General features: G+C 39.7%; 1 protein-coding gene and 1 long non-coding RNA gene across 3 annotated transcripts in view; both read left to right on the top strand.

The window, feature by feature from the left end:
• CRIM1 (cysteine rich transmembrane BMP regulator 1) overlaps positions 1-14,940 on the top strand; it is a 205,186-nt gene that overhangs the window by 133,729 nt on the left and 56,517 nt on the right. The gene's annotated exons all lie outside the window — the stretch shown is intronic.
• On the top strand, positions 754-13,766 carry LOC309644297. The gene is made up of 2 exons (XR_014254360.1): positions 754-10,044; positions 13,618-13,766. It is a non-coding gene; the product is annotated as an uncharacterized lncRNA (long non-coding RNA).

Below are 14,940 nucleotides of genomic sequence, written 5' to 3'. Positions count from 1 at the left end.
TCAGAAATTCAGTCAAGTAGACTGAGTCCTCTATCAAGAAGTCTTTTTTCTTCTACCAAAATTTTAATCAACTCAGACTTCAGAGTTTGCCTGACTGGCTTCATTAACTTCTGAGGGGTTAGAATTATTAAAGGCCTTAAAAATCATATAAAAATTTAAGCTGGAGGATTCTGGTTCTATTGACATCACCAATTCCCTCACCATTACTCTACTCAGAATGCAGCTGCCACACTCCAAAACTTTATAGCTTCCAGATGACCAATTTTGTGGAAATCACCCACCCACCTCACACATACACTCCTCCTATCCCCTAAAGGCAGCATTTCAGTGCTGGAAAAAGGAGTGTGCGATAATATGTTTGATGATGTACGGTCAGCTTTACAAGGAAAGATGCCCTGCTGAAGCAGATAAATATGGGAACATCTATCCCTGAGAATTAAGGGCAATCTGTTATTGGTTTGAAATATTTAAGTATATGTATGTGCATGATAATGTAAGAAAAATTAAAAGCATACATATAAATCCAGTAAACAGTAACCCTTTTAACTTCATGAGTCTTGAGTCTAGATTGAAAATAAGACTTTGAAAAACTTGTTAAAAAAAAATAGGGCCTTTTTTCTAAAAGTAAGAAAGGAAAATCCTTTGCGCTCATCTTTGGCCATCATTAGCATATCCATTGTGGTGAGTAGAGAAGGGAAGCAGTTGGTGAATAGACAAAAATATATATTATATGTATGAGAAACTGATTTTGGGTAGGAAGTAGATGTTAGTTTGATGACTTAGAGTTTGGTCTCTGCAACATGGGTCACGTTGTAATCTTATCTTCCACTGTTTGAGAAAAGAGTGACAGTTTGGGTCAGCCATTAATTCCAAAAAATTTATTAAGAACCTTCCGTAATCCAGATACCACATCGGACACAAAGCTAAATAAGGGACAATTCCTAGTAAACGTCAAAGAAACTATTTAGGCTGTTTTAAATTAAACCAGGAAAAACAGAATGTCTGCATTCAGGTGCTGTGGGGTAAGTGCTTTTTATTTGTACCTGATTTCATTTAATCCTCGCATCAACACTCTGCCAAAGGCCTTATTATACCATTTTAAAGATGAAGAAATTAGGGTTTAGAGAGACTTAGATAATTTTTCCCAAGGTCAGTTGTCAATATGTGGCTGAGCTGGGATCAACTGAAGTCTGTCAGATTCAACTACATTTTTGTCTGCTTCCTCTGCTCCCAGAGGTCAGCTCAGTTTCCTCCTGCCCCTATTTCTAGTTCCCTCACATCTCTCTTCATCTCTGGCTTTTGGCCCTGTGTTGGGACACACAGGAGTTTGATGACAGGGGAGGAGATCATTTGCAGTTTGACAACTACTCCAGGTGTTTTTGATGTGATCTCCCACCTGCCCTCTCCCCTGAATTTGAGGACCTCGGGGGAAGGATGCCTTTGAGACCCATCCTCGATTTGCTTCTCAGGCCTCACGTTCAGGTTGTCTCCTTCACTTCACCAGGCTCGGCATCTTTATTCCAAGCTGTTAGGCTCTGCTGGTCTCAGCCTTGCAGAAGGTTCCATTGTTTAGTTCTCAGAGAACTAATTTATCTTCTGTTTCTTGTTTTTGTTTTAAAGTCAGTTAAATAATAAGTTTCACGTAAGACTGCATTTACTCTCCAGTGACACCCTCATTTTAAGATGTGTTCAGAAGACAAAAGATTCTTTTGGCATGGGGATAAAAAAAACAGTGTACAGCTTAGGATAATGATCGTAAAAGTTTATTATTATCTATGAATAATATTGTAATAAACTTATTTATTAATAATAATAAACTTGCAAAATAATGCAAGGCAAATAAATCTTATTGCTTAGTTTTCAGGATCCAAGAAAGACTCTGGAAGTATTCAAAAATATTTTTCTCAGCAGTTATTCAGTAGCCTATTTAAATAGAATTTCAAATGATTTCCGAAGAGCCAAAGGATTAGACAAAATAAGAAAAAAACAAGGCATTGTTGGGTAATAAATAATCAGCCAGAATTATTTGGAGGAAACAGAAAGACGGGTATTTATGCAGCTTATACACAGTAAATTCCTCTGTACACAATTGCATAACAAATGTTGGCTCTCACCCTTATTAGCTACAGTCCCAAGGTACGTAGTCAGAGTCTGAAATTTGATGAAAGGGACCCCACACGAGGATTGTGGGTTTAGATTCTTCCTAAATAAATTACTGCATCACCAAATATAGTGTGTTCGGACCTTCAGGGAGGAGGAACCTTGTTGTGACTGCTGTTGTTATTAGAGATACATACCTTCCAAATGACAACATAATGTGCTTGGTTACTCCTGGAGGACTGGGAATGTGAACCTGGGGGCCCTTAAAGACTATGCTGTTACTTGACAGCTAACTCAATTCACAAGTACCTGAGTGCTGTTTAAATTGGCACTTAAGTACTCTCTTGATTAAGTCTTAGCAAGTTAGTGTCAACACCCAATTCAGGTACACAGATAAGCCATCCCGGTCTGTAAGTCTATAACGGATTGTATTCTTATGTTTTGTGCTGTTGGCTTTTCTCTACATCTCCTCTTGCTCATCAATTGCATTATTTTTATTTTCTGGCCCTTGTAAAAAGCTAGAATGGAAACACATGGAATAGCAGATAAAGTTTGCAGTTTAAGCATCTATATGGGAGATACGTCCTTATTTTCTTACAAACTAAAAACAAAAAAGGAGGGCAGCAGAATTGTCTTCCTCGGCATCTAGCACCATTTGCATCATCTTCTTTGTAGCCCTTAATGAGAGTAGCTGACATTTCTCTCACACTGTGACTGGGAGCCAGGCCTCAGTGCTTTGAGAGCGTCAGCCCATTTGGTCCTCACAGCTGCCCTCTTGTGCAGGTACTGCCATCCCAATATATGATCACAGAACCCAAAGTTCAGAAGTCATGTAACTTGCCCAAGGGCCTACAGCTCGGAAGTGGCAGAGCAGTGTATCTCCAGAGCCCTGGCTCTGGACCCCTGCAAGGATTCTGCCTCTGAGACAAAGTGCACTTACTGACCAGTAGCCTGAAAGAGGCTACGTCCCCCATGAGCTAGGATTTACCATATGCTTTTGAATCCCTAAAACAGCACCTGTCATGTAAGTAGGTGCTCAAAAATGGTTAATGAATGGATGATGAGTGAGTGAGTTAGCGAAGGGGGAAAAGACTGGAGTAAGACAGCAGACCCTGATAGAGGGTTTCCTTAATCAGTGCTGTTAAAGGGGTCAGATGCTGACCTCTGGTGAACTGAAGAAAGATTAATGTGTAAATGCTTCTATTTGAAAGTGCACTTTGAGAACAGAAAGCAGTGTTATACGAAGTATGTTTGGCACACGGTGGGTCCAGACGCCTACAGGTGAGTTGGACCAGTTAGCTTCAGATTGACTTCTCACCCTCCTCATGAGCACTTAGCTCTCGACTCCCACCCAGGGGCAGCCTTCCAAGACTGGTTTGTAAACTGTGGTTTATCCTCTCTCAGTTCAGCCCCTGAAGTCCAGAATCACAGAATTAAAGTGGGCCTTCTCCAGACCCTCCAAGGCTAATGCTCACTGTCACATTTAATGTACTGCTCTTAAGACCTGCCCTGAGAGTGTGTAAGTGCCACTGCCTTGTTTTCAGCTAGACATTTTTTTTTTTTTAATATCACAGTTAGGTACTGAGAATAATTTGCTAGTTGATTTCCCAGTAATGCCAGGTATAAATCCTATCTAAGTTGATTCTTAATGTCAGAGGGACCCTGAGGACAGGGTGCCATTTTCCATGAAAAAAAATATCTGTTTGTTTTATAATTAAAAGTAAGATAAGGTGTTGGGGAGGGAAATACTGGCTGCATGATGTAATGACATGACCGTGATGACGCAACAAGAAAAATGCAAGATATGTGGACAAGTGTGAGGCCATCTCCACCTGATGCAGGAGATAAGAATTTCATCATCCCTGATTATTCTTGATGTCAGATCTGATCTGCTGTCTCATCTTGGGCTGTGGCTGGACCCTGCCCAGGTGGCCACTGTGACCTGAGTGTTCTTTAGGCCCAGTATGTGCAGAGTCTACAGCTGGGATGCGTTGATGGTTTTGATGACCCTGGGGCTTTCAGAGCCAACGCCAAGAGTATCACTTTTCAAGAACTAGAAACAACATAGGTAATATTTTATAAGTTAGCAGTCAATATTAGGATTTGAGTTGCTAGTAAATAAATTCCATGCTTGTGGTTGGGTACTTTCCAACCACAATGGGTACTTTCCTTTGTACTATTTCTGTTTCTCTGAAACAAAAGCAAAATCCATTTCCAAATTCATACAGGAAATAAAAGAGTTATTTGTAGATTGTCACAGCTGAGTAACGGGTATATGAAGGTCCATCATATTATTCTATCTACTTCAGTATTTTAAAGACTTTTTCCATAATAAGAACTTCAAATGAAAGTTACTTGCAGAGTTATTGTCTGAAACTGAGCTGAGTTTCAGGCAGGCCTTGTGATTCTGCTAACCTGGACTTAACCAACTCTTGAAGTGGAGGAATAAAAATTGACTCCCTGTCCATGGAGTCTTTCTAATTCTCTTGACTTAGGATGGAATGTGATAGCTGTGCCATCAACTATCTTCCTGCCGACTGGCTTTCTTGGATCCCTTACTTGGGAAATCCTGGTCCTACTTGGGACAGTGTTGAAGAGAGGCCATGAGGCATTTCTTGACCTTGTGGATTTAAGGAGCCACTTCAGCATCAGCTCACCCAATAGATCATACGCTGTGGTCCTCTAAGGAGCTGGAGGTCTTTGAGCTGTGAAATAGACTGTCCTCCTCCTCATCAATACTAATTTTATGGGAGCACTATATTCTTTCCATAAATTCTGATATGGCTTGAATCAAGCCACCCTTCAAATGAGGTTTCTACTGGGCTGCTGGAAAAGTCTGTACCAGGCACATATCTGGGTGGGAATTCCTTGAAACAAGAAAATATGTTTCCAGCCCTGCCCATAATACTTCCTCACCAAACAGTATCTCAAACGATTAAGCTACTGCTTCTGTGGCAAGGAATCAAACATAGTTTGGCTGACCCCAGAGGCAGTGAAGTCAAAGATGCCACAGGGTCACATGATATTAATGTTCTGGTACATAACAGGGATCAAAACTCAGTTTATGGGTGGTACTGCTTCAGTGCCATATACTATGCTATTATTAGTAGGCCAAGAATAATAAAATATTCGTAATATTTCAAAGACTGTTAGGCATGTTGTTTCATCCTTTAACTCTTAAGTGTCCTGGAAACTAGTTCCATAAATGGAAATTAAAATATAGCACAGTGTGTTTTTTGGCTTGTCCAAATAAGGTCATATGTGGGGTAACAAATGCATAGCAGATGACCATGTGTCAACCTAGGTGTCCTTTAACCTAAGCATCCAAAATTGTTCATGAATGAATTTCATAGTATTTTTATTTTCTCTGGGGATTTAAAATATCTTTAGGTATTTCAAATAACATTAGAATGGTGTGGTTCAGAGCTGATTCTGAAACACTTGATTAGAGAAACCTTTGCCTCTGATTTTCCAGCATTTGGCAGTCCCAGCTATTAAGTATTTCCCTGTGGAAGTGGCCTGCAAGGGGCAGGTTCCTCTTTATTTCCTCTGCTGTTTACTTCCCATACCTAAATGGGCATTATTGCCAGGAGTCTCATAATTTTCCTACTAAGATCATAATCGAATCTAATAGTTCAGACTTGGGCCTGCTAATTTTCATCTAATCAACAGAGGCAGGAAAACAGAGTCTGGAATGCCAGCTATGTGAATGAAAAATATTTAGTCATTCTTGAAATGATAGGAATGTTTTTCCAACAAGCTTAAATAAACACAATCTCTACTGAGACTGTGTTAAACTTTTTTTGGATAAGAGACAACTCTTAGGCAACCAAACAGAAGTTAATGAAGGTTATTAAGAGACATGCCCTTCAGAAAAGGCTTATGGACATTAAAAAGAAAGATTCCATTTTCTTTAGGGTACAACCATTGACCAGAAGTAGCAGAATTGGTTTCCTTTTAGCTTTTGTCAACCTAATAGAATTTAGCATTTCAACTGGTAATCACATTGTCTACGTTTTGAGAGATGTCCTGCTTTACTAGCCATGGCTTATTAGACCATCTTAGTTTAAAATCCTCATCTTCATCTCCTTCCACTGTTTGCCTCAATTCTAAGGAACGGATAGGTCTCAGCACACCTGTATTTAAAGCACCTGACAGCACTTTTTATATGAAGCTTGTTTATTTGTTCCCATCAATGCAAGGTCCAACTATAAAGTAGTGAAATTATTTTTAACATAATGAAATTATTTTTAAACATAACCAAGATTTACATATCCAAGTGAAGTGTTTTACCTTTCAAAATAGTTATATGGGAACTGTACAGCTATTCCAAGAATACCGTCGTTCAGAATATTTTTGGTACTTCTCTGTTGAAACTGACATTGCAGCTTGCCGCAGATCCTTTTGAAAATTCTTAGCTTTGTAAACCCCTGATTTTAAAGGTTTATTAGACTCTAGGAAATAGTCAAAGTCATTCACATCTAAGTCTGGTGGAAAGGCTGGATGATCTAGCTAGGTAAAACTTTTCAGAAGAAGCAAAAAGTGACAGTAAAGTAAAGGCACTCTGTCTTCTATGACACTGTAATTTCCTCTGAAAGCAATTCTGAAGAGAAGTTTCAAATAGAATTTTAACATGAACAACATTTTAGCACAAGTATATAGCCCACAAAAGTGAGTGCTTTTAGCAGTAACACTTATTTCTAAGTACAATTCCTGGTGTGTTTATTGGAAAAAGAAATCATTTCACTTACCACATAGTATTTGTATGACTTCTAGGGACTAGAGGCATATATTTAAATGGTCATCTATTATATTACAACTTTTTGTGGAATTGCAGGTGTTCCATTCAAACTTATTTTCAAATAAATTAGACTAAAATAATTCCCCTTTAGAAATAACTATTTTAAAAGTGGTGATTCCAATATAATTTATTTCTAATATTTTAGTTCTCGAACTCCACTTCTGATTGTACCATTTTAAACTGTCTCATTGTATAGTCTTAACCTTAAATGAGCAAAATGATTTCACATTGTTTAATACATGAGGGTTACTATTAGAGATGGTGAGCAACCCAGTGAACTGTTTTTAAAGGCCCTATTGAAGTGTTTTCTGTGCTGTGTCTGGCCGATTGTTGAAGATAAAATATCTGCTGCAATATTGTTGTAAAATAGCAGGGCAGAGCGAAGGAATGAAAATGTCTACTAAAGAACATCCCTTGCCCATTGATGGATCTCCCGTCACAGGTGGCTGCTGAGGTGTCAGGGAGCTGGATCGTTCCCACCTGTCATCCTCTGCATTTGAGACTCGCGAAACGCTCACTATCCATCACCGTGCAGATTGGGAAATCTGTTCCCCGGGGGCTTGGCAGGGCCAGATCTTGGTCCGGGGTCATACCATCAGTTTAATCCAAATTTGATATGGGACAAGCAATAATGAACAGTTAGAACTTTTTTGAAATTTGTTCGAAACATGAGAGGATAGTGATGCATTGCATTTTACACATTTTTCAATTCGAGTTGAATTATTAGCAGTTTGACCAAGTTTTCACTTGCCATGTATGTCTACAGGATACCTGTTTACACATCCAGTGAATTTTACTTTCACATCTAAGAGATTAGCTGGATTTATCACATGCGTTTGAAACAGAGCCCAATTCAGGGATCCAGACCATTGGACACCACAGAATTTAATACTCGCTGCCAGTCGAAAATAAGATTCGGTTCAAGGCTCCAGCTCTCATTCTGCAGCATCATGAACCAAGACTAAGAATCCCCAAGAACATTCTAAGACCAACAAGTGCTTGGTCCTTGGGGACCCTGAGAGTCATGTAGCGCTCTGGGTTTGATTTTTCCCCTTGACTGCTAGAGCAGACTGAGAGATGAGTCTGTAAGCCACGTCCCCGACCAGGCAGGACCTCACAGCATGCACCCTGTGTGCCGACCTCATCCCTGGCTGCAGCGTATTCTTTCTACTTAAAAGTTACCTTGGTCCTCATTTCCTCACTTTAAAAATGTATACATATATAATTTGAGACTGCCTTGGGTCTGCTTTGGAATCCAGCAAAGTATATTTAATGCTTGTTTATGTATTCGGTGCCCCTGCGCCGGTGCCTTGCACTGTGGTCCTGCCACCCATAGTTTGGGTATTTGAAGGACAACACAAAATGGTGTTCCTTTTCACCTTAATTGGAAAGCTATTGCCGTGCAAATCAGCTCACATTTTAAAGCAGTTCAGGGAGTCTCTATTTTGTTCGTGAAACTAAAAAAATGTTCAGAGATAATAAACTGTCAGTTTGGGCTGGCCTCAGGCCTTGCATATTGCAAGAGGGCAGCAAGCTTGGATCTTTTCAAGACTGTGACTCTCCCATGCTTTCTGGGAACCAAGTTTTAAAAAGATTCCATGGAGATCTTAGACCAGATGAAAGCAATAGGGGTGTTCCGCAGTGCTGTGACAGAGACACTGAGGACATTATTGTTTCAAACATGGCCACCCCCACCAGTATTATTGTTAAGAAAGTACTGGTTGAATTATCTCTTATTATTGACATAAGTTTCATGTCACTGACTTACTGAAACTAAGATTTGCTGATCAAAGACATCTTTTAGAGACGGATTTTCCATATCCTCTTTCAACTTGAGGATGGCAGAACCACTGGCAAAACTACCAAAACAGTATAAATTGTACTGTGATGAATTTGTCCTCATCTTCGAAGATCCAGCAAGGCACCCATCATGAGAGAGGAAGCATGGGGTCAGCCAGGCACACAGAAGCATTGTTTCAACTCACACTGGATAAGCTGATTACGAAGAGATTTCTCTTCTCTTCGAGACACCATGGACACAGTCAAAAGTCGAAACAATGATACTCAGACTGCAACTCAGCAAATGTGAAAGGCGCCAGTGGCCAGTCACTAACACCCTCCAAAGCTTACCAGACCATGTGAAAGGATGTCATGGACCCACCCACATCCCAGATGCTTTTCATGTTATCAGTGGAGATAGAAGTGATGCTTAAGTTACAATGGACAGGATTCAGAATGCCAAGCCAGTTGTCAGAGCATTTATCAGCTGAACATTTGAGGCTTGCAAAAGGACTCATAATTCATTTACTGAGCCATCATCTGAGACCAGTTCTAGCTCTAAGCAGGCAGGATAGTCATTTCAACAATAACTATAGCAACAAGTAACATTCTGTTAACACTTCGAGGTTATGGAATAGTCCCCTCTTTACGATCTTATTTGAGTCTTACGATGATCTTGTGAGGTAGGAAGAGTGGGAATTCCCACTTTATAGAAGCCCAAAGAGGTTCAGCATCATGTGTAAGATAATGAAAGAACAGGGACTCAAGCTCCGTCTTCTAACCCCAAGTCCTTGTCCTTGGCATTGCTTCTCTAGACCCTTATCGTAAGGAGGGAGAGGGTGAAGAAAATAAGTCAGTGAATATCAAAGTATTTGATCATCGTGGCTCAGATTCAAAGCTTTTCTTGCTCCTGGCTCCATTCTCATTACTGAGACCCAGTTACTGTTATTTTTATCTTTTGTGACCTAGCCTTTGATCCGGGTTCTTTCCGCGAACCTCGGCCTGGAATTTTGACCTTGCTGTTTGACCTCTTGGAAAGCCTGCTTCCCCTTGTCCGTTCCTGCCTCTCCCACCTGGGGAAACAGCTCCACCCGAGAGTGCTGAGCTGTCTCCCCAGACGTCTCTATCCTCACGCTTGCCTTGGGTCCAGCGTCATTCACACCCAGCCAGGCTGCAGGCCCTGAGCAGTGGTAGTCAAGTCTCCACTGAGTGTGCCCAGCACCGAGATAGACCATCGTCAACACTTGTGCCTTCTCATCCACACGCTTCCCTCGTCTCACTCTGATTCCTGCCGGTCGTTGCTTAATCAGCAGGCAGATTTGCTGGGCCTTCGGCACGAGCACCCATCCTTCATCCAGTACGAGGTGAGCTGCCGAGTTGAGTGAGTGCCAGGTTATTTTCAGGACTATTTTAATAACGCTTTATTTATTTGGCACCATCAAGGAGTGAGGTAGTCACAGAAATGGATTCCCCAGATAATTGAAATTTGGGGTGTCAGATTTTATGTTAAGAATTTTGAAGGGAGGCCTTTCACAGTGCTCTGTGTACTTTTGTGCCTTGTTAGGCCAGAAGTGCAGATCATAATTTAACCATTTCATAGGCTACCGAGTACCTCGTCTTAGACTGTTTGGGTTTGGGGACTTGCATTTAGTTTTCACTGTTACTAGTGTGTCAGGTTCGCAACAGCCTTCTGATCTAGCTTGCTACTTCAGTGGAGCTCATTTATTGAGTACCTACTATGTGCAAGGGACTTCTGCCTTGACGAAGACCCTAAGGAACATACTGTCCAATCCTACAAAAGTTAGGAAATTATAGATTCGGCCTGTTGGGGACAATATTGAGTGGGGCTCTTTCTAAAAAATGTGTCCTGACTTTCAGTTCTCAGGTGTCTTTTTGTCCTCTTTGTTCATTCATTAAGCGCTACAGTGGGCCAAGTACTGGGCTAGATGCTGAAGTTGTAAACAGTGAACAAACCATTGCCCCTAATGTGAAGATCCTTCCCCGCTGGTCCTCAGCCATTTCCCAGAGGGGCAGGTTGAAATAACAGAATTCTGACCATCTGACACCCCTCTCCCAGCTGAATATAGCTATTAAAATGTGCAGATACACATATACACATGTACTTATAAATATGGCACATTTTTCCCAGTTAAAGGTTACCAAGATATAGTCTCTCTGAAAATAAACAATCACAATAATATAAGGATAAAATATAAGACAAGTATAAAAGGTCCAGATTATTCTTGGAATCCAATCATTTTGTGAGCTCTCTCAAGCTGAATTCCTGGAAAAAGATATCCCTATTCTCTGTTAAAAATTTTTTTTAATTTTTCTTTTTGTGGTCTTTTAATAATCACATAATTGTAGTACTGTCTTTTCCTATTAAACATGAGATTGGTAAAGGAAGAAAAATATGACCGACAGCCAAGATTCCTTGGAAAAGCATACAAAGTTAATAAATAGGCCTAAAGTAAATATATTGCTTCTCTATCTGCCCATAAAATAATACAAGTCTTGGGAACATTTTCACACCATTCATTTTAAAATAAAGAAACTGCTCTGAGATAAGTACTTTAGAAATTACAAGGATGTAGGTGTTGTTATGAGAAATATATACAAAGGAAAAAAAGGATAACTAAATGTGTAGTGGCTGAAAGAATTTGAAAATTCCAACTGTAGGAGATTTTTTTCCATGACTTAATGAGACTTTCTTAAATACACATTCATACCCCATGGAAATTCCCACTTCCAGATTAGGGAATTTTTGTATCCTCAACTTTTTTTTTTTCTTATTGTCTACATTAATAGAGTTTTCCCTCTAGCTTCATTTGGGAACATTTCATCTTTACCTTTTCCTAGGCTGCAATTATGTTAACAATTTGCTGATTTATTTGAATGATTTTCTGACTAGTTATGGTCACATTTGAAAAGCCACTGTGGTAACAGAATGACATATGAAGACACAGTAAAACAGATAAGCTATCTCCTTTGGTTCTGTCTTGGCCAACTTTATCTCCAGTTTTATGGCCCTGGACAGGCTACCAGTAATTGGTGGGCTATAAGGAGGCCTGATATATTTAGCCATATAAACCAAGTGAAGCTTTGGAATTTTCCCACTTATTAGATACTCACATTGCTTAACCAAGTCCAGCCATTCCCCCTACCCCCACCACCCCCAAGAAATCTTAAGGAAGAGAGTGCCTGAATTAGGTCTGAAAAGACAACATAATTGTTCATCTTTGTTTCTCGCAATCAAATAAGCAGGCTTGCGAATTTACACAGAAAAGCTACGTGAAGTATGCAAACCATTAATAAATCCCAAAAGGAGAAGTAATAAGAGACAGATAGGAATTAGCTTTCTTTATCTTATTACTTCCATATGAAATTTTTTTAACTTATAAAAGAAATTTAAGAACATATCTGCCATTAAAAAAACACTATGTTTTCTAGAAATTTGCCTATAGAGAGATTTTTCCAGGAAAACTTTCCTTGGTTTGTGGGTGTCTGTGTGCGCGTGCATGCACTTGTATGATTCCTAGGAATCTAGGGTGCTGGTTGACAGCTGCTGCCCGCAGCCAGGCCCTCCAGGCCTGCCATTCACCCAGAGCACAGCACGGGGAAGCAGCAGTACTCCTAGAGACGACTGAGGTCTGAAACCAGAGCTAATATTACCCTCCTAACAGAGTCAGTGCTGCAGACGGTCCTAAGCACGGTGTCTCTGTATGCCTTACACGAGTGTACTTTTCCGGAGTCGCCCACCCCCCACCCATACTCAAGAGCTACTAATTGGCTGTCAGCCTTCCCAGGGTTGCTAATCAGAAAGAGTGCTTCACACATGTCTCAATGGAGATAATTAGTATTATTTGCAAGATAAACAGCTCGTAGTAATCAAGAGAAGTAATGAGAAGAACCGTGTATGTATTCATTCAAAACCAAGAGTTCGATGGAGTAATACAGTTTAGACACCAAAAAGCATCTGTTAACATTTTCATTTAAGCTATATCTGAAAAATAAAAATCAGTGATTATATACATTGTTTCAGAAGCAAATTAACATTATTATTACACATTTTTAAATAACTGGTTGTCAAAATACATTTTTTTTTGTTCTGTTGTTGTCCCAAACATGTTGAAATATCCAATATGATGATGACAGGACTGATATTAAAACTTTAAGTCAACACCTTAAGAGGTTGGATTGGAGTTTCAACTTCTTACTTTCCTTTCCTCTTTTTGGAAAATTTTCCATAAAATAAAATAACAAAAAGCAAGAAAGTATAGAGCTTACATTTGCTTAACACATTTATACCCCCTGAATAATGAAATGTATGTTACCTCATGGTCTAGTGCTGTGGCCTTGGAGTTAAAACAGTGATTTTCATTTCAACTTTATACTCTTGACCAAATTAATTGTGATCACAGTGCCTTAATATCCCCAGTGAGCAGATAAAATTGCTTCTAGAAAATACTTGAACATCAGTGTAGAATATTGGTGGTGTTCTTCAGAAACTTAGTGTCTGAGGTTCTCTAAATCTTGAAAAATGTGTTTTCCTGGAAATGTTTTTACTGATAAGGGGTTTGTTGGGCTTCCTAGGATGTGAAAGAAATATCCATTCCTAATTTTAATTAAACATAAAATAAAGAGCCAATATGTGTTTGCTTATGTTACTGCAAGTTATAATAGTTTTTTTCCAGAATTTTGTTTTCTAAGACTTGGGATAAGAATTGGTGCTGAACATCTGCATTCCTGACACAAACCCAAGGGTTCTTGTAAAAATAGCTCTTCCGGACAGTATAAGGTACTTGGAAAGTCTTTAAAAGTCATTCAGGAAAAGGACAGGTTGAGGAAAGTAGAGATTCCCACCCAGATGCAGGGTAGGAAACAGCAAATGGATATAGACATAACAAACACCCATTTTTGTTCTTTATTGCTTCTAGGCTCAGAAAATATTTCTAGAATTCTTCTCCACAAAGAAGCGGTTCCAGGGTTCCCTTTAGAAATAGTTGTAGCCAAAGACAATGAATTCCTGCTGTTTCAAGCCTTCTTCCTTTGGAGGACATTAAGGTATTTCTTTAATTCCTCAGCTGATTCAATACAAGATGAGATGGAATTTCAGGGTGATCCTGTAAGCAGTACTTCACTGAATTTCCCCTCGCCAAATCCATCTTTGTGCAAGCATTTTCTCATTCTCCTAAATAAGGAGATCCAAGACCATTTCTCTCTTCTGAAAGAGGCCCACTAACACATATCTGCCCAGCCAATTTAAAGGGAGACCATTTTCTTTGCTTCCAGCAACAGGCAGATGCATGTGTCTCCAAAAGTCTTAGCAGGACCCCTGTTCAACTGATAATCACCAAACTCTCCAAGGACATGGCATCGCCGTCATCCTTCTAGAGGAGCAAGTACTCTCTAGCATGTCGTGTCAGTATTGTACCCCCATGTAATCTAAGAGCACAGAAAAGTAGGATTTAAATGAGAATCATCTGGTCTTCAGGCCAAGACCCATCAGGATATATTCCATATTCAGAGCACTGTGGCATAGACTAAAGAAGGTGTGGGATAATAACAATTCCCAATACACAAATTTCAGGCTGCTCTAACAAGCACAGTGCACGTTTCACAGATTTCACTAACACTTCCTCAAGCTCCTTTATTTATTTGGATTAGAAACAATCATACTGTGATACCATGATTCTGGACTCTTCAAACTTACCTCTTCCCCCACCAAGAACTTCCTTGTATAGAAACTATGCAAAAAGTCTAACCAGCTCTTGGTTATTCTCTAAGGACTGTAAATGCAATGTTGATTTGAAATACTCTCATTCAGGATGGTATCAAGTGTGTCTCACTTTGGTGTTCATTATGTAGAATAAGAAATTGAATTTCAGTAGACTCGCAGCACTTCATTCTCAAAAGACTGCCCTGATGTTAGTAACAGGACCAGTTCTGAGATTGCATATTAATATACTGTACTGAAAGCAGACTCTCAGATCCGTTTATGATAATGTCAGGGTTTTTGCTAGACAATTTATAGTTTACAGAATTCTAAAATAGAGATGGCCTCACATGGTAGGAAACTGAGCACTAAAATGTTGAGAGAATGATGAAAGGGAATAGTACATAACGTATGACTTTAGATAAAATGTTAGGAGACAGCTAGTTGCCGGCATATGTGTCTGTTACAAATCAGCAGTTACTCCAGTGACAGAGGACAACAGCAGTAAGTAAGTACCCCAAACACATGCGCCACCATCCTTAAA

Source organism: Balaenoptera physalus (assembly GCF_965194825.1).
Source record: "Balaenoptera physalus genome assembly, chromosome: 15".
Lineage (NCBI taxonomy): Eukaryota > Metazoa > Chordata > Mammalia > Artiodactyla > Balaenopteridae > Balaenoptera > Balaenoptera physalus.
The sequence above is the reverse complement of the archived record's forward strand: the minus strand, read 5'-3'. Positions and strand labels throughout refer to the sequence as shown.